The 19,245-nt window shown below is 40.7% G+C and overlaps 1 pseudogene; it reads left to right on the forward strand.

Moving 5' to 3' along the window:
- Positions 1-2,208: 2,208 nt before the first annotated feature.
- Positions 2,209-14,552, forward strand: LOC103659865 (annotated as a pseudogene).
- The last annotated feature ends 4,693 nt before the right edge of the window (positions 14,553-19,245 follow it).

A 19,245-nucleotide genomic window follows, 5' to 3' on the forward strand; every position in this document is an offset into this window, starting at 1 on the left:
TTGTAACCTGCTCTTGCTCTATCTCTTGTATATTGATGATCCTAGAGTTTTAATTATCATTACCTAAATATGCTATGCTATTTCATTACTTAGTGCATATATGAATGGAGTTTGTTCTCCATGGAATGTCCTTCCACCTTTTAACGCCAGTGTTCTCAAAACTCCGCTCAGACTTCCTTAAGCCCCATTCCCTGTGCCACAGCACCTTACCTATGCTTACCCGTTAGGATTAGGTACAGTTGTAACAGTTCCATAGTCCCAACCTGATAAGGCAGCTCTGTTTCACAAAATCCTTGGGGATCTGGGGTCCTTCTACCTTGTGCTATGTCACTCTTTTTATGCCACCACGTGTCAGTTTGGCTGCTTGAATTCCAACCATCATATCTGTACTCCAGCCAACAGAAAGGATGGGAGGTCAAAGAATGAGGCACACAACTCTCTTCCAAAGATCTTTCTCATTAGTTGCAAATGCTACTGCCTCTTAGATCCCGTTAACCAGAACTTAGTTACAGAGCTATACTGTGCTGCAAGGGAGTCTAGAAAAATGTAGTCTTTTTCTGGTCGGGCATGTGTTTGAGTCAAAACTGAGGTTCTATTACTAATGAAGAAAAGATGATACTGAGAGAGATTGAGGGATAAATAAGAGCCTGTACCACAAAGATGATCGTAGCAGTCCATTTTTTCATCCTCCCTTTCTGTCTTCATTCAATCGATACTTAACTGTTGAGTTCCTGCTACCTAGCTGTAAGCAAAACAGGCATGGTTCCTACATTTCTGAAGCTTTCAAGTGTCAAACAAATGATCAATCAGATGAACCAATGATTACAAATTTTGATTAGTGCAATAAAGGAAAATTTCGCTAAGAGAGAAATTAATGGGGATAGGAGCTAATTTAGGTGGAAAAGGGGATCAGGAAAAGGCTTTTGAGGGCTGTGGGGAGAAGTATAGCCGGGGGAAGCTGGCACAGAATCAGGGGCAGGGGGACCATGCCAGGGAGAGGGGGAAATATCTGCAAAAGGCCCTGAGGAAAGAAGGGACTTGGTGTCTTTGGAAACCAGAAGGAAGGCCCGTGTGCTTAGAACCCAGTGACAGACAAGAGAGGTGTGAGATGCAGCTGGAAGTGTCAGCAGGAGCCAGACCCCAGGACTTTGCAGGTTCTACTTAGGATTGTGGGTTTTGTTCCAAATGCATTAGGAAGGCACTGAGAGATTTTAGGAAGAAGAGTGACGTGATTACCAGATACTAAGCAAGTAAGGAAGTTAGGAGATAGTGGTTTTTTCTTTTTCGTGGGTAACATTTTCCCATACATTATACTGCTATTTTTATCATTCTGTATATAATCATTTTTGAAGACATTTTTCCTTCTCCTATCCAGATTCATGCAGTAGTATTTGCATTCTTCTGAATTGGCCTTGTTAAAATTCATCATTGGTTTATTTTTGTTCTTTCCTGGGTCCCTATTTTTCATTTGCCTATGATGCAGAAAATGATGCAGAAAAACACAGAGTGATTCATTCAAGAAAAAGAAATGGTTGTTTAATGTACCACAATTTAAGACTGATGCCCAGTCTTCCTTCTTACACAACTATTATCAGGCCTATTTTGTGACATCACAAACTACAAACTTCTAGATTCATCATTGGCCTCACAGCCCCAAAGATGAGACGAAAAGAAGGACACAGTGGGATTCTGCTGTGGTTCCCATATCCCGATTTGGATCTTGGCCCTTGACTCCTGGAGATGACATACACTGGCCTGACGATTTCTTCGACCTCATTAGACTTCTGTCCCCAGGCTTTCTCTACAGGCCTAGGCTGGAGCCTTGATGCTGGCCTGAGGATCTCTGCTTCAAGCCTTGAGTCTTCACTTTTGGGATATGTTTTTATATTTTTAATATCTTTATACTTACATCTAGCCATCATGAGTCTAAGCAAATAAGGAAAATGTTGCTGAGAGAGTAATTAATGGGGATGCAGGCTAATTTAGTTGGAAGGACAGATCAGGAAAAGCCTTGGAGAGTTGCAGGAAGAAGTGTGGTTGAGTACTCCCTTCAGTGGGCTGGAGGGAAGTACTGCTCACTTCCTTGTGCCAACTCTGTGCTAGGTACTGGGATTCAAGAATATTTTGTCTGAGAGCATCAGGGAAGGATTCACATAAAGACAGCTCTTTAGCTGAGACTGAAGCATCAGCAGAGGTGACCAGGTGAGGACAACGTGGAGGCAGATTTCAGGGAGGAGGAACGACATGTGTACAGGTGTGTAGAGAAGAAAGCATAGCCTATGACAGAGCTGTAACTTGTGAGGGCTAGTGTAGGGGTGAGGGGGCAAGAAGCAGAGCATCAAGATGAGATCCTGAAGAGCTGAACAGCACCTTGACATGGAGGGAGGGCCTTGCATCCTGTTGGTGATGGAGAGCAATTAAAATATTTTAAGCAAGAAAATGAAATGAAAAAATCTGCATATCTTTCTGAAAGTACTGTGGAAGAAAGATTTGAGGGTGTGAGCCTGGAAGCAGGGAGGGCAGTTTTTGAAGCAGTCTATTTGGTGGGTGGGTGAAAAACTGAACTTGCGTAATGGGGGTAAGATTAAAGTTATAGAGAAAGACACAGCCAGGAAGGCAGAATGGACACGCCTTGAGGAATAATTGGATAAAGGGTGTGAGTGACAGTCAGGGGTCAAAGATGCATCCTCTGTGGGCAGTTGGTGCCATTGAATAATGCTAATCACTGTATTAAGCAATACAGGGAGAAGAGCAAGTTTGGTAGGAAAGATGATGAGTTCATTTTCAGACATGTTGAGTCACTGAATATGAATGAGCAGAAAGCAAGTTGACTTCAGCTCTAACCCATTTCTATTTCTTTTTTTTTAAACTGGATATAAAGGCTAAAAGTAAAGGAGATTAGCAAAAAAGAAAGAGATCAGTAAAAGAAGAACTAGGATATAAGAGCAAGCAATCACACTGCTATAAAACTCACAGCTGGCCATTCATTTCACAAATATTCACAGAACATGTACAATCTGCAGGTAGACGTCTGTAGAAATTACGTAGGTCACTAAGCTGTTATATACATAAAACATAAGCTTAAAGTGTAATAGAAATAGAATACTAACATTCAATTAGTTATCATACAGGGCTACAAAAGTGCCAAAATCAAATGCAAAAGTGGCAACTATCCTGATAATTGACTGCTTATAAGATCTAGCAGTCATAAAAACAAAAAAAGAGCTAATAGTCATAATCTTACCTAAGTGATTAAATATTTCACACATGTTGTTTCCTGGTGTGACACAATATGAAATAAATAACAACATCTAAAAAGCATTCTTGCCAAAAAATTTTAACTTGAATTTAGTCAAGCCTTTATACCTAGCTTCCAGATTATGAAATAATGTATGAAATTTAGGAATAAGTCCAGCAGCACCAAGAGGAAAAAAAATCAGAAAATATCTAGAATGTGGAAAATTCTAGAAGACAACTTTGGCCCTCAAAAAGTCAATGTCATAGAAGGAAAAAAAAAAAATCCTGGAATTGTTCCAGATTAAGAGAAGCTTAAAAAAGAAAAGACAAGACATAATAATCAAATGCAGTGACTTAACATTGACTGCGTTACTTTGAAGAAATCACATAAAAAGCATTTGGGGGATAAATGAGGAAGCATTACTAAGACCTGGAGTATTAGATGATATTAGGGAGGTATTATTACTTTCCCTAGGTGATAATGGTGTTGAGGTTGATAGAATACTTATTTTTGGTAGAACGATATCAACAAATTTAAAGCCTATGTTACTCAGAATCAAAAAAGCAGAACTCGGGACTGTCAAGACCGCATCCACCCCTCAAGCACAGGCCCCCTCGCCCTCACGGCTGGACCACCTAGGCCGCGGGTCTACACCACCACCCCTTCACGGTGGATGACGGTAGGCTGCGCTCACGGTCAAGAACAGTTCCCGCGCTTGCAAGGCCGACCTCACCGGCCACAACGCCCCCGGGCCGTCTTCCCCTCTATCGTGGGGCGCCCCTGGCCCTAGGCGGTCATGGACCAGAACGACTCCTACACGGCAACAAGGCCCAGAGCAAAAGGGGCATCCTGACCCTGAAGTACCCCATGGAGCACGACACGGAAAAGATCGGGCACCACACCTTCTACAATGCGCTGCGTGTGGCCTCCGAGGAGCACCCCATGCTGCTGAGTGGTTACAGCTTCACCACCACTGCCGAGCGGGACATCGTGTGTGACGTCAAGGGGAAGCTGTGCTACGTCGCCCTGGACTACGAGCAGGAGATGGTCACCACAGCCTCCAGCTCCTCCCTGGAGAAGAGCTGTGAGCGGCCAGATGGGCAGGCCATCACCACTGGCGACGAGCGGACACGCAATCCTGTGGCTCGCAACTACCTTCGGCTCCGACATGAGGTGTGACGTCGACAACCACAAGGACCTCTACGTCAACACGGGGCTGGCTGGTGGCACCACCGTGTCCCCCGGGGCATTGGTGACAAGATGCAGGAGATCACCGCCCTGGCGCCCAACACGATGAAGATCAAGGTCATCGCACCGCCTGAGCACAAGCACTCTGTGTGGATGGGTGGCTCCATCCTGGCCTCGCTGTCCGCCTTCCAGCAGATGGGGATCAGCAGGCAGACAGCAGGACGACGAGTCCTGCCCCTCCATCGTCCACCGCAAGTGCTTCTGGGTGAGCTCATTGCGTTACACCCTTTTTTGACAAAAACCTAACTTGCGCGGAAAATGCCATGGGATTGGCATGGCTTTATGTGTTCGTTCATTTGTTTTAATTTGTTTTGGTTTTGGTTTTGGATTTTTGTTTTGTTTTGTTTTTTGGCACTTGACTCAAGATTTTAAAACTGGAACAGTGAAGGTGACAGCAGTTGGTTGGAGCAAGCATCCCCAAAGTTCTACAACGTGGCAGAGGACTGATTATATATTGCTCTCTCTTTTTAATAGTCATTCCAAATATCATGAGATGCATTACCACAGGAAGTCCCTTGGATTCCCAAAAGCAACCCATTTCTCCCTGAAGAGAAGGGCCAGTCCTCCCTGGAGTCCACACAGGAGAGGGTGATGGCATTGCTTTTGTGTACATTATGTAGTCCAATTTTTTAAAAATCTTCACCTTAATACTTGTTCTTTTTGTTTTATTTTGAATGGTCTGCCATCATGGTCCCCCCTTTTGTTCCCCCAACTTGAGATGTATGAAGGCTTTTGGTCTCCCTGGGAATGCAGTTGAGACATAGAGGCAGCCAGGGCTTACCTGTACACTGACTTGAATCCAGTTCAATAAAGTGCACACCTTAAAGAAAAGGAGAAAGAAAGAAAGAAAGAAAGAAAGAAAGAAAGAAAGAAAGAAAGAAAGAGAGAGAGAGAGAGAGAGAGAGAGAGAGAGAGAAAGAAAGAAAGAAAGAAAGAAAGAAAGAAAGAAAGAAAGAAAGAAAGAAAGAAAGAAAAGGAAAGAAAAAAAACAAAAGAAGGGAGGAAACAGAACTCACAAGAGAGAGAGTTCAAAAGAAGGGATTCAATACAGGGGACTAGTTAAAAAAAGGTGTTGGCAGAGTTGAAAAGCAAACAAGGTAAAAAGAGGCAATCCAGGTATTAAAAGCAGAAAGCCACTGCTACCTTTTGAGTTGGAGGAACAATGGGACGAAGTGGTGTTATTGGAGCCCAGGATCCAGGGCTGTCCAGTGGGAATTGACAGGGGCTCACCAGTGGAAGACTGGACCATGGAGAAAGGCGCTCTTCCCAAAACACAGCGAGGGCAGTAGAAATATCCTGTCTTCTTTTCTCTTCTTACCATCTTTTCTCCAGCCAGTGCTTCCCATTGGCCAAAACCTAAGCAGGACCCAGTCACCAGAGAGTATGGGAAACCTAGTCTGCAGGCAGTGGTAGATACAGAACAATTCAAAGGAAGAGAAAGGAATGGAGAAAGCAAGCAGATGACTGGTCCCAGGAGGGAATTGTCCTGATTCTTGCAACTTATTTGCAAGCAGTTCAGAGAAAAAAAAAATATACAAATAAATACAGATGAAGGTAATAAGATGAAAGTTAAATCTGGGTTGGTATATGGATGTTCATTATAACTGTTCTTTCCATTTTTCTATGTGTTTGAAATTTTTCAGAATAACAAAGTGAAAAATCTATTCTAATACTCTTTGAAAGAGGGTATAAGAACCTGATACAAGGTCATGGCCATGGGAATGGAGAGAGGAAATACTCGAAATGAATTTGATAAAGTTTCTCATTAAATCCTTGTAGCCAAGATGGAAAAATGTGGACCAGAGCAACATTTATCATCTTATTTTCCGCCACTACACATTTGAGAGTTGAGTTTTCTATTTGTCACTCTCCCAAGGACATATCCACTCTTATCCTATATCCTATATCCTATAACCCCTACCTTATTTATCTTACTCAAGAAAGTTTGACAAAGTGGCAGTGAATGAGCGTGGCTTTAATTTGGTGGTAATCTTTACTCTATTTTTTTAAAGAAATAAATTAATTATGAAACACCTCACAGTTGATCACAACACACCAGTAGGTTGTGACATTAGAGTTGAGAAACCTTCAGCTAGAAAAATAGTATAATTATAAAGCCACATACATGGTTGAACACTTCTAATCAAAGTTGTTGATTAATGGATAGATGTCAACCTAGACGTGGCTTTTCTTGATGCACCAGAGGGTCTGTTTTAGTTTGGCCCTGTCCAGTCTTACATTTTTATACGTATGTTGGATGAGATTTAGAAAACAAGCTAATGCTGATGACTTGAACTCTAGGGTGAGAGTGAATACATCAGAGGCCAGCTCAGGATCCACAAAGATCTGGATCAATCAGAGTGAAAAGCCAATAAAAACTGACGTAATGGACATATGTGAGCAGCCTTTTCCTTGAGTCCAGAAAAGTCAAATAATTGCGTGATGTTTTACATATGTAAAGAAAGAGCATGAGTTCATTCTCCAGTTCTGCCGTCAATTACCTGATAAATTTCAGCAAGCTACTTCCCCCACTTCCTGCATCAGTAAAAGGGAATAATACTAACAGCCAACTCATAGTAGCTCACGTGAGTTAATATATGCAAAGCAGTTGAATATCCCTGGCAGAGTAACAGAAAAAATATTAGTTGTTATGAGCGTCGGGTGTGGGGGAGTACTGGTGGGAGTGTTAACCTAGTAAATAGTTACGAGAAAGATTTAGTAGTTGATATAACACTTAATAGAGTTCAGTTGTAGAACAGAGTTACCAAAGGAGTGCATGTCATTTAGGGCTTTATTTAATTAGAATCCCTCTGCCTGAAATGAGGCTGATGAAAGTCCTGACTGACTCTTCTGCTCAGGCTGCAGCTGGAGCAGGGGTTTGAGATTGGGCACCATGGTCACAAACTATCATACACAAATTGGAGTCTGTTCAACAGACCTGGGATGCAGGAACTGTTGACAGAATTGGAGGTGTCAGTCTGCCTTTAGAAGTTTAATGATCTGTCAAATACAATTTAGAACTTGTTCTGTGTGGCCCCCATTGATTTCTCCAGAACCAATAAGTAAAAATTACCATGACATAGATTCTGAGTCCACATAATGAAAATTTTCCTTGTGGTCAGAATGAGGGAGATGTACCTTGGGGTGTGTTAAGTCACCTGTCCCCACAATGATAAGGCATTATACATCAGGGTGACCACTTGGCATGGATATAATGGGATTCAAATCCAAAATGGATGATTGGATTAGATGTCTTCTGACATTGACCCTCAGAAACCCTGAGAGTTTATCCAATGCAATCTGAGGATTCTAGATTTGTTTTTTAATTACATACTTAACTGCTTCCCAAACTGCTGCCTCTTGAGCTCTTATTGGGTTTTTTTAGGCTTTGGGCCAAAAGTCTATACTTTTTTTTCCCACCACCAAACAGGTTAAACACTCAGTGTGTTCATTTTTTTAGGAAATGAACTGAAATGATTAAACAGGAAATATGCACTTAGCTCCTAATGTTACCTGCCTCAAAACAAAATCAATTCCATTTCAGATGGAATGCTATTGGAGAGCTGTTCAGAAATCTGTTGATACGAAAGAAATATTGAAGGTGAACACATCAGGGACAGGAAATGAGAAACTTAAAGATATCTTTAATGCTAAAAGGCACTCTGTGTTCCTGTCATCAAAACCTTGAAGAAATCTTTAAAATGCCTCTGCTCATTTGAGGCACAAATATGTTGGGCTAAAAGCCAGTGACGCCTGGATAAAAAACCAAAGATTTCTCTGCTGGATCCTCAATTGAAATTTAAAAATTTGAATTTTGAAGATGCCCAAATTATTGACCAGAACTGATTCCATAAATACATCGTAGGAGAAGAAAAACCAAAACCAAACATAGAAAAATCCTGCTAGTCCTGACACCTTTATGTGAAAAAGCCGGTTGCTCATCTCCCACATGGCCTCAGTTTTCAATCAATAAGCATTCTTTTTTAAGTCTGAGAAGCAGCACATTCGCATATTATATGGAGTAATGCCTCGTTTCCTTCTCACTACCTTGCTCTGCTGCTCGGCCAAGGGAACATTTTCCAACTCTGTCGGTGCAATCAAGCGGTTTACACTAAACAATATGAGTTTTTCAAGTTGGTATCATACAACTTCACCCTGGTTTGTGGGTCTTATTAAATAACCAAAAAATATGTCCAGAATCACTAACCTCTAGTCAAAGAGGAAGACAGCGGCGTGAAATCTAAACTGAAGGTATTCTATCTTTACTCTGTGTTAGGTTTTCACGTTTCAGCCACCGGAAAAAAATAAAGTCGTATATATATTTTTAAAGAGTTAGCTTGAGGGGAGGGGATATTTTTAATCTTGAAGTTTAATTTGATTGTTGTTTCCAAATTTTAAAACATGGACAAATTTAACAGAGCTTCCCGACACCAGTAATAAATGAAATTGACAACCAGCCAACCTTTGTCTTATAGTAGCTTAAACTATGATGTTCTTTCATGAGAAATGGATTCTTTGTTTTCCAGGGCTCACGTTTTTTGCTTCTAGATTTAAAACTCCGTAGTTCCCCACATCCTGGGCCAAATGTCCCAGCTTCCTGCTTAGGAAGCATCTGTACCTTCTGGTCCAAGTGCCTCCATCAGGAATTAAGAAATGCTTCTTCGACTATCTTATCAAGGATATGGGATGTTTTGTTTTGTTGTATTTTGTTTTACAGGAATTCCATCAGAAGTGAGGTGTAAACAGTCAAAAACAAGAATGCACAGTATTAATAGAAAGAAGATAGTTTATCTCATCAAGTAGATTCACTTTTTAGAATTTTCGTCTTTCTGAATACTGTTGTACACAATTCTAAGAAGGAAGCATTGGCCAGCATCTATTATAGTGAATATTTTCTCCAAGCATTATTTTAATAGAGAAAATTTTGAAAACAGAGTAAGTGAACAACAATTAAGACATTCATCTAAATTATTTTTACCAGGTGTATATAATAACATTGGAAATTTAAGAGGTCACCTTGAAAACTCTTATTATCTCTTTGAGAGTCAGCTTCAACTTTCAGGCAATACCACTGAGAGAAAAAATGTTTTATAATTCTGAAACAGGTGGTTCACAACTTCAGCTTTTTCTTTATCTATTAGTGCATCCGCTGGTTTCTTTGACAGCAAATCACAAATGTGTGCAAAGTGGACAAAGTACAAGGCAGAATCAAGAAAAAGCTCCCCTAAAAGACATTTTCCTGTCTCCAGAACACTTTGTGAGTGAAGTGCTGGTAAAAATTTTGCCTGCTTTTTATCCTAGGCTTCCCTGTCAATATCACCCAAAAGACTTTTTAAAAAATATATTTAATGAGGGGCTCCTGGGTGGTTCAGTCAGTTAAGTGTCTGCCTTTGGCTCAGGTCTTGATCCCAGCATCCTGGGATTGAGCCCCTCATTGGGCCCCTTGCTCAACACGGATCCTGCTTCTCCCTCCGCCTTCCATTCCCCTTGCTTGTGCTCTCTGTCTCTGTGTCAGATAAATAAAACCTTTAAAGTGTATATATATATATATATATATACTTAATGAGGGACACCTGGGTGGCTCAGTCCTTTAAGTGTCCGACTCTTGATTTCAGCTCAGGTCATGATCTCAGGGTCTTGAGATCAAGCTCTATTGTTTGGCTCTGCACTGGGTGTGGACCCTGCTTAAGAGTCTTTCTCTCTGCCCTTCCCTGCCTTGTGCTCGCTTGCTCCGTTTCTCTCTCTCTCTCTCTCTCTCTATATATATATATATTTAATGAAGAACAACTTATAATTCCCAAAGGTGACTATCCATAAGTTAAAGCAACCTACTTTTCTAGAGAGAATAAGGATCTTTTATTTATCTCAGTCTTATGTAATTTTCAATAGAGTGGACACTCAATTTATGTCTATGGAATAAATCCATGAAAAAAAGTCAAAACAGTAAAAGGATAGATAGGAGAAAAGTGGAAATACCACATTATAAGAGGCTTAAAAAACTGAATTTTCAAAATGAGGGATCTTGTAGATGGCTGCAATGATTAATAAAAGCAAACAGCTATCCTAATCCCCCATCATTGTGTTTGGTAGTTTTCTGATTTTCTTTCAAGTATATGCCTAAAAGCAAATACTCCACTCTGTATAGTTATTATGCAAAATCCGTACTTAGAAGTTGTATGACCTTAGACAAGAAACCAACCCTCACCAAAACTCTTTTTCTTCATCTGCAAAGTGGAATCAGTGGTGCAGCAAAGTTCAATGATCGGTGTTCATAAATCAGGTAGGACTGAGTTTGGCATATGTTAAGCATAACAATGATTATTAGTTAAAATTGTGATTATCATCCTCATCATCTTCAGCAGATTCGTTATATGCAGAGAAAACAATAAATTGATTTTGGAAGATTTAAATGAGGGGTGCCTGGGTGGCTCAGTTGGTTAAGTGTCCGACTCTTGATTTCAGCTCAGGTCATGATCTCAGGGTCCTGGTATCGAGCCCTGTGTTGGGCTCTGTGCTCAGCAGGGAACCTGCTTGAGATTCTCTCTCTCCCTCTGCCCCCACCCAAGCCGGGCTCACTCACACACACTCCTTTTCTCTCTTTCAAATAAATAAATAAATCTTTTTAAAAAAGGATTTTAAAAATCAGATCATTTTGTAAAAATGGTTTTAGTTTGTGTTAAGCTCAACTACATAATAATGGGATGCAAAATTGTCCTCTCCTGAAGAACAGAGTCCATGCAGCATTTAGCTTTTACCTCTCACTGCACCTGCATCCCTAACTCTCTCCCAGTCACAGGTCTGTGGCAGTCAAGATTTGTGAAGTGTTATGTAAGAACTAACGCACAGTAGCACAGATTCTTCCCCGGTCTGGAGTTGACCTCACCAAAGTTTTGCTCACGTGGATTTACTTTTCTACACCTTTTTCAGCAAAGTCGAGAATTTCAGTTCCATAGAGGAGACTGCTGAGTCAGGCTTCTCAGCAGTCATGAGAAAAGGGGAACCTGAGAGCTGGAAATAGAAGAGGAAGGTAAAGTACGTGGCAGAACTAAAGCAGAGCGTTTTGCAGTAAAGATTTTTTGCAAAGAAAAAAGAATTTTGAGAGAAACGTAGACCTGCTGCTTGGAGCTACACATGCACGTCTATGAGGGCACGCCAGTGGGAAACTGTAACAGTGATGGCGGACTTCCTGAGCTTCCGCGTGAATACAGACTTTTGTTGACACTTGCTGAGCCTTCACCACGCACCACACAGCTCAGATCATGTAATCCATCATCATATAATGCTATTGGAGTGGCACTGTGAGCCTCATTGTAGAGATGAAGATGCAGTCATAGAAAGGTTTAAGTGCTGAGGGCACACCCAGCAAATGGCAAAGACAGAATTTGGAACCCAGGCAGTCTGACTCCAGGGACTGTGGGCTTAAATAGTAAAATACTGTCCTTATGACTAAATATATATGATTCTCTGTACAGGGGCAAGGTGTGAGATATACCTCATTAGCTTTGCCAAAAAGGTTAAATCAAAGCTAAGTAAAGGTTTTGTAGGCTAAGATTTCTGGTTATTCTTTATCTCTGGGCCCAGAACGAGGAGAAAAATTAAAACTGAGTCATAAATTAGAAAGGCATTGATTACTTGAAAAAAAGACAAAGAAAAGGGAAGGAAGGAAGGAAGGAAGGAAGGAAGGAAGGAAGGAAGGAAGGAAGGAAAGGAGGGAGGAAGGGAGGAAGGGAAACCTCGTTGTATAAAGACTATCCACAGCAAAGGCTAACAAACTTAACAAGCATCTTATTGAAAGTTTAAAGAAGATTCTAAAGATTTTCTTAAAGTAGCTTAAGGGAGTTAATGGAAACCAATTGTACTCTATTCAGTTTACACACTAAGCTGTGGTTCGCATCTGCCCATGATCTGTATTTCTTTTTTGAGAAGAGCTCCCTGATTTTCACCCTCTGCCACCATCTCAGGGCAAACTCCATTCACAGCCTGGACCCATGACCCAGATCTGGCCGTTAAAAACTCTGCATCCCTCTGATCCATGTGTATGGGAAGTCTACCAACCACAGGATTTTTATTGGGATTACTGAAAAAGAGAAGGATTCTTCCCAGGAATCGCCAAGCCAATGTGTTCCAGGCCTGTCCTTGGAGGTAACCATCTTTTTTCACTACTGGGCAAGTCCTGTCCGAAATGATGACAATGCATAGGACATATGGGAGGGACACAGATTCCTGAAGTCCTCTTGTGTGTACCTGGATCCAACTGAGTCTACCAACTTGACTTTGCAATTATATAGGCCAACTAAAAAAAAAATGTTTTTCAGCTTGATTTGGCGATCTGCTACTTACAGCAGAGAGAACCCAAACTGAACTACTCATACGAGACATGTAAAATGCCCAATGATAGTCTCTTTATTTAGTCAGATATCTTTATTATTTTAATTTGTGTCCATAGAAAGATGCATAAAAGAGTAGTTTCACATAGGACTTTAATCTTCCAACCTCTGTATTCCTTTAAGTTCTAAAATTTCTTTCCTGCAAATTCTCCTTCCGTGGTTTTTTTAGGAGACTACACCTCACCAATCTGGTGGACTATTATCTGACATATTGGATATTTTCTCAAACAGCTGTTTTATTAAGATAGTATAAATAAGTACAAGAGGTCAAAGACTTTGTTAAGAACTTAATATTATAAAATTCCTTAAGCATTGCACTAAATTATTTAGGAGATTTCTTTTAAAAAATTAACATACCCAATGGAAATCTGAAATTAATAGATATAGGTAAAATAGCAGCCCCCAAATTTTACTGTGCATGAGAATCATGTAGAAAGCTTGATGAATTGAATATTCCAGGGTCCTAGCCTCGAAAATACCCCTAGAGAAATCAGAGCACGAAATTTAAAAGTCCACATCTTCACTAAACTCTTGAAGTGATTCCGATGTAGGTACTTTCAGACCACCAGCCTTGAGGAGTCCTCGAAGTTCTCATCGAGCATCAGCGAAGATGTGAGTTTGAGCTTGTAAATTATGGATCCGTGTCTTCAAGAGAGTCAAGGATCATTAAGGACAAACTTGAGATGCTGCCAAATTTTACTTCCTTATAGTCTGGTCAGCATTAAATGACATAATGCATATAAAGGATTTCATATAGTTAGCACGTGCTGAGAGCAGTCATTTTCACATGCTTATTATAATGGAACTGAAAGACAACAGACTTCTTCATCTTGGTATATCTAGAGTCCAGCTGTCTTCTCTCTCTAAAAATGTGAAGGTCCAAGAAGGTTAAATACTGTGCTGATTTTTAAGCTTTTGTCTCTTGGTACCAAAGCTGGGAATCTCGAGTTGGAGGAGATGTATGTGCTTCTCTCACCCATTTACCAAATAACCTCTAACCTTGCAGATTTTGAGTGGGCTCAGAGTAAGAAAGATCTCTGTAGCAAGTCCGTCCATCTGCAGTACGAGCTGCTCTGTCTCTTGAACTTTAGAAGAAAAGACTAGTAGAAATAGATTCATTTCACCCAAGAACAAGACCCTCCAGCTGCCAAAAATCTCCAGTTGCCTCTCGCTTCTTTGCGTATTTTTGGTCTTTAACTCTTGGGCTGTTTTCTTCCTTCTTAGTTGGCTTAAGGTCCTAAACAGTTCAGAGGCATCCCTGGCCTTTAATCACAGTCCTCTTAAGGTCCTTACCCGTGTCAGTCACTGATACGGACTGATTACTCAGACACTGGCAACGTGGAGGAGCCCATATCCAAGTGAAGGGGAAATAGCCCTTGATTACAAATGTCTTCCGAGACGTGTCTTCACGGCTCAAATTTGGAAGTCTAGCATTTTGTTTTTGAAGTACCACGTAAGCTTTAATCATAATCCTTTTTTTAGTATTTGCCTGTGTTGCAGAAGCCAAACAAGTCTTACTTGACGCTGTACAACTGCTGCCGTGGAACGTAATTCAATCAGTGATCCTCCAGCAAAGAGAACAAGAAGACCCGACAGTTAAAGATGAACAACAGCTACCGTTCGAAACTCAATACACAATAGTGACATCTCAACGAACGAACGGTGCAGATCTGGATTGATCACATCCTCAGAAGACAGCAGTCCATCAGTCCATCTTTCTGAAAGGGAGTCTGATGAAGTTAAAAAAAAAAATCCCAGATGGTAACTGCGAGGGGATATCTGAAAATGGAAGCAGAGAATACAATTTGCAAAACTGTACCGAGTCTCACTAAGCAGATAAACTACTCTAAACCATAACGTGCAAGACAAGTAATTTAAACTCATTCCATTTTAACATATCTCATTTAGATCCCTGTGTTCCAAGATAAGACCACTGTTGAAATGATCCAATGGTGACCGATGGATTCCTGTGTTAAAGAAAAAACCACTGACTTGTCCCACAACTTGACTGGTTTACAAATTCTTACTAATCCCTGACAAGACTATTCAATGGCTAACTCCAGCTTCAAATCTTATAAAACCTCCTTGATTCACCCATTTGTAACACACCCCGTGTGTGTGTTCTCCCTTGCAGGAACAAACTAATAAACTTACCTTCATGTTTCTAGTGATCTGTGGCTAATGGGATATAACCAAGCACCCCCGTCACCCAGAAATAACTGGTCTGATAGAACCTACTGAAGATTCAGTTACAACACCAATTATGAGATAGTATTCTAAAATGTTTGGTTTCTCCTTTACAAGTTACAGTACAAGCTTTGAATCAGCAACCAGGAAGGTGCTATTTCTCCCATAGCCAGAATAGTGGGGGTGGCTCCTTCCAGTATTATACCCACTCAGATTATTTGGTTCCTGTTCTTCCCAATTTTGAATTCTACAGGTTTGGAGGTGTTAGAGGAAGGCTTCCACCAAGGGACACAACAATCATTCCCCTGAATTGGAAGTTTGAGACTACTACGTGGCTATTCCAAGTTCCTTATGCTATAGTGTCAACAGTGAAAGAGAGGGGATGCTTATCTACTAGAGTGATTGATCCTGATCGCCAAAGGGGGGGCCAGTTTGCAGCTACAGAGTGGGGGCAGGAAGGACAATGCATGGAACCAGGTATTCTTTCAGGTGCCTCCTAGTATTTCCACTTCTGAGAGCAAAGTTATTGGAAAATTATTATAACTAAAGAAAGGTGTGACCACTAAAGATTCAGACCCTTAAATAATAAAGATTTGAGTCATCCCAACAGTTAAAGGATTTAGTGTGTGTTGAAGTGCTGGCTGAGGGCAAAGAAAACATGGAATGTTTAGTGGAAGAAGGAGGTTATAAATATCACTACAACCTTCTAAAACTAAAACTGTAACAACTATGTGTATTTTCTTCCTTGCTTGTTACATAAATATGAATAAATATATTATTATTACATGATATATAATTATAATGTTGCATTATTTTATTACCTTGTATATCATATATTATATAAGATAGTATTATTATAATATTTATTTGCATATATTGATCTCTTCTTTCCTTCCTCTTTTTCCGTTACTATTTTGAAAAGATTACTGGTAGTGATTAACTTTAAAATTTAGTCATCATATTGCAGAATATTTATATAGAACTGGGAATAAACCCCAGGACTAATTAATATCACCTAGAGATGGACGCCATGATCTCCCTGTTTCAAATATTATATGTTAGACTATTACTTAATTTGATCTTACACCTTTATATTTCCCCTTTCTGAGGAAAAGAAAACAACTTCTTTTGTAGGGGGTAGTTGCATACATTTGCCATTGGTGCCCTATAGAAATTCAAATGTGTTTAGAAGGGGTGCATGGATGCCAAGTCGCCTCAAATTTGGACTGTGCCCATTTTTTGGCTCTTGCCCCTTCTCTCCAAACCCGTCCTTCTATACCCCGCTTTGGAATCCTGTCAATAAAAACCTGCAAATTGTATTCCTCCTTTGCCGGCGGGCTTTCTGACAGGCTCTATTGATAGAGAGCACTAGCAGGAAACAGGAAGGCCAGAGAAGGGAGACGATGGATTTCCTCCTGTTTGCTTGCTGTTCTTGCCCACGTTGCCCCAGCAACTGCCCTTCACCCTGACAGCAGCAGTTGGGGTTGCTCGGTTTTTTCTGGCACTCCTGGAACCAACCTCATAAGGCCCCCTCAAACACACCAGCTCTAGACAGGTAGTGCCATCTCTTTAGAGGCTTGAATTCCAACCCCCAGGGTCTCTATTCATTTTTTAAATTTCTAATAATTCTAAACTCTTCCCTTTATGTCCAGCCCTGGCGTAGTAGCTCTTTCTACCACTCCCTGCCGCCTCTATCTAAATGCAGTGGCTCATTTTTGCTCTTTGATTCTTTAGCAACCATTCAACCAAGGTCCTAGATTAAATTCTCCCATTAAAATAACTGGTGTGGCTTCTTTTTTCTGACTAGACACTAAGGGATGCAAATATAAACAGCACTATGCCTATGATGGCATTCAGCGCACGGGGTTCGCCTACTTAATTAAGCTGAAAATTCCAGTACTAATAACATTCTACTTTCATAACACGGGTCCACAATGTCTTTATTCAAAGTTTTCAGAGCCAGAAATGTTTCAGAATTCAGAATATTTCAGATTTTAGGAAGGAATACATTTAATTGTATAATAGCTCCAATGGGGTATGGGACTATACTTCATTATTAAACACTTGAGGGAATAAATATTCCCTCAAATCAGTTCAGGTCAAGTTTTACCAACAAATGAGTTAAACACACACACACACACACACACACACACACACACACACACAACTTGTGGTTTTCAGAGCTTTTTAATTTTGAGTTGTAATAAAGTATTTTGAACCTGTATTAGGAAACACTACCGAAGGACTAATCAAAGGACCAATATTTTTTTTAAATCTAAGATTGGATTAAAGTGTTTTCAGGAAAACTTTGAGTAGATCGGAGTAGGGAAGTGATGCCTGACTTAAACACAAGCAGAAACAACAGAGAAGGCTTTGAACAGACTACTCCAGCAGTCTTCAGAAAAATTGCCCCCATTTACGGGAGAGTCAGTGAATCAGTTCTCTGGCAGAAGGGAAAATCTACTCTGACAGCCAATCATAAGGAGTTTGCATCTGAGACTGGGTTAATGAAGTTTCATGTAAAATTCAGACAGTGCAACTCCATCAGAGGAATTGCGACAGTGATCCATGGAACATGCTCTAACATGCCAAGTTGCTATTTGGGTTTTTTAGGTATTATGCAATGAACCGGAAAAATACCACACATATATAAATATGTCCTTGATAATTTAAATATATCAAGCTAACTGCCAGAAAAAGTCAAAAAAGAAACAGGGAGAAATGATTGCTCTTGAGAAGTGGGACTGAGGGAATTGGAAATGGGGAAGGGGCAGAGGGATTTTTGTTTAGGCTTCTCTGTCTTATTTGATTTGTAAGTAGGCAAATTATTAATTTAATAAAGGGCTTTTAATTACTGCCCTAAAATGTATAAACTTAAAATGGAACATGGCCCTTTGAGTTGTGAATAACAGTGCTTAATTTATAAAACAAATATATAGGTTCTAGTTCCTGAACAGCAATTTAAAATTTGATTTAATAAAAGTGATTTAAGTCGAGCTGACTCAATCTCTAGCTCTCGATGACCTAGTAAAAACAATTCTACCGCTGCACTCCTCCCTGAAACCAACCTAAACAACAAAACAATGATAAAAACAGGGACAAAAACTTCATCTCCGATGAAGCTGGAAAATAATCACAACTTCAAACCACAAACTATGAAAACCAGCTGCCAAAAGACAGTAGATTCTGGACCAAAATGAAAGAAAGAGGCTGGGAGGAAAGACACCAAACTGACAGATCTTTTGCAATAGGGCCAAATTCCCCAAAAGCAGCATGTGGCCCCGAAGGGCTCCATCAGTGATCCCTAGGTTAGAACGGCCGGTTCTTGGAGTGTGCCCAGGAATTCCGCTGAAGCCTTCTCTAACCTGCAAGCAGTACTAGATGTGGAGCTGAGGGAGAAACGTGGAGACATGACACTTAGACAAGAGGTCTGCTCGTGTGGTCAGATGGAGAATACACAGTAATAAGCAAGCGGAGTTCGTAGCAGATAATCACAGACCTGTTTATTTGTATAAACACTTAGTTCTTACGCTTTGCCAAGAACTACTCAAGGTATCTCACAAATTTTAGCCCACTTAACCCTGATGGCTCTGTGAGATAGGTACTATCTCTCGGTTTGTTCCAAGTGAGGACACTGAGGCACTGCGAGGTGACGCGTCTCGCCCAGGGCTACGGCTTGTGACTGACAGAGTCTGAATTCACACCTCCGCGAAGGCCTCCAGAGCTCACGCTCGTAACCACCAAGTCAGAGTGCCTCTTCGAAAGGAAATAGGAATGAACGAGAAAATGAAGGAAGGAAACATCATCACATGCAAAACCTTTGTCGTTATTAAAGAGAAAGCCAACCTGCTCACCCAAGAAGGGTACGGAGAATACTAAAAACCCTGGGAACAGCCATGCCCACAGGCAGAGCCCTAACACGGAGTGGTGGAAAGTGCTCTGAGACTTTCAGAGGTTCCATAAACTATGATTTCTCACATTGCTCTTACCTCAGCTTCGTCTGCTGAAGTGAAAGTGCCCGCTGCTTCAGCTCGCCCTCTGGGCCCCTTTCCTCCAAATTATTGAGGTCATAGCTAGTTGTGACCAGACTACCCTCCTTCAAAGATGAGTAATAATCAGAAACTGAACTGTGCCGTCAATGAGGAGGAAAGGAGCAAAACAAAGACAATTAGCCTGCAGAAGGAC

The sequence above is a fragment of the Ursus maritimus genome, unplaced genomic scaffold, assembly GCF_017311325.1.
Source record: "Ursus maritimus isolate PB19 unplaced genomic scaffold, ASM1731132v1 scaffold_1, whole genome shotgun sequence".
Lineage (NCBI taxonomy): Eukaryota > Metazoa > Chordata > Mammalia > Carnivora > Ursidae > Ursus > Ursus maritimus.